We start from the raw sequence: 3,709 nt of genomic DNA, 5'->3' as shown, positions 1-3,709 counted from the left end.
CAGAATGAGAATTACTTGTGTAAAGTCGCATGGACTTGGGATAAATATGTGAACCCATGCTGAGGGGATTATGGTTAAAAATAGCAAATATGAGAAGGCCAATCATTTTGTTTTAAAAACACGTGAAGAGAAGTTGGAAAGTGAAGCACATGGCGCGGTTTTTTGTGGGAGAGCCTCAGCACGCATATCAATAGTAACCAGAGTTTTCAATGTGTGTTATTACCTGCAACAAAAAAACTAGAGAGAACCGGTGGGAGAACCTCCACATAACAAAAAAGAAATTGAGCGTGAATCTTATCGTGGCGAGGCTCTCTGTAATACATGCTGCTTACATGCGAAATGATCAACCAGCTACGCATGTTTTTTTTTTCTTGGAAGGTGGATCTGCAAAAAAGGATATGGCACGTGTTTGGTTTCTCTGCATGTAGAGAATATGGTGAACGATGCTCTGTTCTGAGGCCATGGAGAAGGCAAAGGCCATCTAGCAAGCATCACAGTACTTGCAACCAAGTCTTGAGCACAGGTTTGTTTAGAGCAAAGCGCAGCCTTTGTAGGCTATATAGGGCTACGGTCTAGAAATATGAGGCTGCCGATTGGAGGAGATAGCATAAAAAGCAAAGCATGCTCAATCGTGGAGCAGTTCTATTGGCGGACAGCATGGTACACAGCCACATCAATAATTCACTCATTATATTCGGTCATGGGACTTTCTTGCATCAGCAGACCAGTAGTATAATCTCATATAAATAGATTTGGACATTGGTCATTTAGATCATCTCTTAGCTCATAAGTGGATCAAGTAACTAAAGCAAGTCACAACAATTCGGCATAAGAGCACAGGATATCTCAGCATTGGAGCAGTCAAGTGCCAATTTGGGGCATCAAAGTCAACCTTCAGGACTCAGCATAGAAGTTCATCCCTAAGGTCAAGTTTATGGTATAATGGATCTCAAGAGGGTGTTCTCTTTGTTATTTTTTGAATGTGAAGATATTTTCTTGATGTTAAGGGAACCCTTTTTGTGGTGTAAGGTCCCTTGCCTACTACCAAGGGTGGTGCCCCTTGCATACGTATAGATATTTTGGCTGGGTGTTTTTGATATATTGATATCTTGAACAAGTTCTATGTAAGAATGGTTTAAACCTGTGAAAATAGCCATCTTTTTTTCTCTTTCACTTGTGTAGCTATGAGACGTGATATAGAGGCCACCCCCGAGAGCTCATATATCTTTTAGTGCCCCCACTAATGAGGATTTTTGAAGAGCAATGTTTATGCTTTGGTTACCATCTTGGAGCCCACTTGGTGATCAACGCAGGATCTTTGATAGTGGTTAGTTCATTGTCTTTGCAGATGGAGGATATGCCATTATGGTTTCATGGTTTGCCAGGAGAGGATGTGTTGACAAGGATTGAGCATGTTGAAAGCAGGTTGTATGCCTATGAGATCTATGATGATTTTCATGCTACAGGTTTTGCCTATCAAGGTTTACTTGATGATGCATATGCTTGGTTTTGAGCAAAGTCATAAAGATCAAGGGAGTTGGTTTTTGCTAAAGCATGGTCTATTTTCTCATTTTAGAAGGCATCTATGCAAGAGTGCATACATTTGTGTGATGACCTACAGAACGTTCATGAGAATGTATGTGGAAACAATGATGTGGATGTCATTGATTATATAGGTTTTGCCATGAGTGAATATGTGTCAAAGATAGATAAAGTGGAAGAGAGTGATGATGATGCATGGGAGATTGTCACTGAGGATGAGGAAGATCTGTGTGTTTTGCCTAGTGATCACATGAGAGCTTGGACGAGGATGAGTCTATTTTGCAAGGTGAGGAGAGCCTTGGAGAGATGCCTATGGTCTTGAATCCACAGATGGTACAGGAAAGCAACAGCAATGATGGATTGGAAATGCATCATTCTTATGTGTGTGAAAGTGATGAGTTGGATGGTAATGCTTCACATGTTATTCAGGATGACATGTTCCCTTTGTTAGATCTTGTGGGTGATGATTTCTTTGAAGAGGGTTATTTGGATGACTCCAAGCATGATGATGCTGGCAGTTTAGAGTTGCTAGACAACCTTGATGATGGCGGCATAACATGCCTTTTTGAGGATACATGTACTGGAGTGGACTTGTGTGAAACCCTTGAAGCTAATCGATATGGTGAGCCAGCTATGCATGAGCAAGGCAATGATGTGGAATTCTTGGATGGAATTTTGGGAGCTCCTTTTGAAGAAGAGAATGCCTCACATGAATGTCACATGGATGAGATAGGCAAAGAGGAGTGTAAGGAATCTATGCAGCATTAAGATTTTCTTGCGGAGACAGTTTGTGATGATGATAGTGCTTTTGATACAAGCTTGGAAGAGTGTGAGATAATGGTGACACCACAAGTGCTTGCTTTGGTTGATGTTGGATGCTTTGACATTGAGGACCTAACTAGTGAGCTAGAGGATGCTCTTTTTGATGAATATGTCAAACATGAAGACCATGACTTTGGGTTTGAGGCACATGTTGATGAGGTTGTTGATTCCTCTATCAACGAGGGTTCATTTGTGGTGGTTGATAGAGATGGTGATATGCATGTGGTTACCTTTGAGCATGTGGAAGTTCACTATATGGGTGGCCCTATTTTGAAAGGCACATAGTTTGATCTTAGAAATGACATTTGTGTTCAAAAGAATGAGTTGGAGATGCATTTTCCATTTAATCCAAGAGGGGTTGGGCATGTGATCCCGCGACTTGTTTTTGATCCAAGTGCGAGGACATGAATGTTCTGCATACCAGGGGTTGGGCAATATGACATGGTTTTTTTGTTAATGGTAGTGTACATATAAAGAGTGTGTGTTTGATGCTGCTAGAGGATGGATGCCATGGGCAAGTGATGTCTCTACTCGCGTGTGTAAACACTTTAGTTCAAATTTTGTTAAATAAGGATTTGGATTGCTGCATTGAGAGTTTTGCACTTGGTGCCATTGCTGGTGGCATTCTTGTTGAAATATATGCTAAGGGTGGAAGCATGGGAACTTGATTTTATGGGTGTTTTGATGTAAATAGGTGACGGGAAGACCATACTAGTGAGGGTATGGAATTACATGGAAGAAACTATGGCCAGCTAGACACTGGAAAGATCTAGCTATGCATTCTACATGAAACTTACACATAGAATGAGAATTACTTATGTGTAAAGTCGCGTGTGAACCCATGCTTAGAGGGGATTATGGTTAAAAATAGAAAATATGAGATGGCCAATCATTTTGTTTTAAAAACACATGAAGAGAAGTTGGAAAGTAAAGCACATGGCACGTTTTTTTATGGGAGAGCCTCAGCACGCATATCAGTAGAAACCAGAGTTTTTAATGTGTGTTATTACTCGCAACAAAAAAACTAGAGAACCGGTGGGAGAACCTCTACATAACAAAAATTAAATTGAGCACGAATCTTGTCGTGTGGAGAGGCTCTCTGTAGTAACTATATAATACATGCTGCTTATATGCGAAATGATCAACCAGTTGCGCATGTTTTTTTTCTTGGAAGGTGGATCTGCAGAAAAGGATATGGCGTGTGTTTGGTTTCTCTACATGTAGAGAATATGGTGAACAATGCTCTGTTTTGAGGCCATGGAGAAGGCAAAGGCCATCTAACAAGCATCACAGTACTTGCAGCCAAGTCTTGAGCCAAGCCAATCATAGGTTCGTTTAGAGAAAA

At 40.8% G+C, this 3,709-nt stretch overlaps 1 long non-coding RNA gene across 1 annotated transcript; it reads left to right on the top strand.

Moving 5' to 3' along the window:
- Window positions 1-522: 522 nt before the first annotated feature.
- Window positions 523-2,684, top strand: LOC147633012 (uncharacterized). The gene is made up of 2 exons (XR_015267035.1): window positions 523-1,425; window positions 1,786-2,684. It is a non-coding gene; the product is annotated as an uncharacterized LOC147633012 (long non-coding RNA).
- The last annotated feature ends 1,025 nt before the right edge of the window (window positions 2,685-3,709 follow it).

Source organism: Cibotium barometz, chromosome 12 (genome assembly GCF_041138505.1).
Source record: "Cibotium barometz isolate CiBa-2024 chromosome 12, ASM4113850v1, whole genome shotgun sequence".
Taxonomy (NCBI): domain Eukaryota; kingdom Viridiplantae; phylum Streptophyta; class Polypodiopsida; order Cyatheales; family Cibotiaceae; genus Cibotium; species Cibotium barometz.
This window is presented reverse-complemented; position numbering and strand designations above follow the sequence as displayed.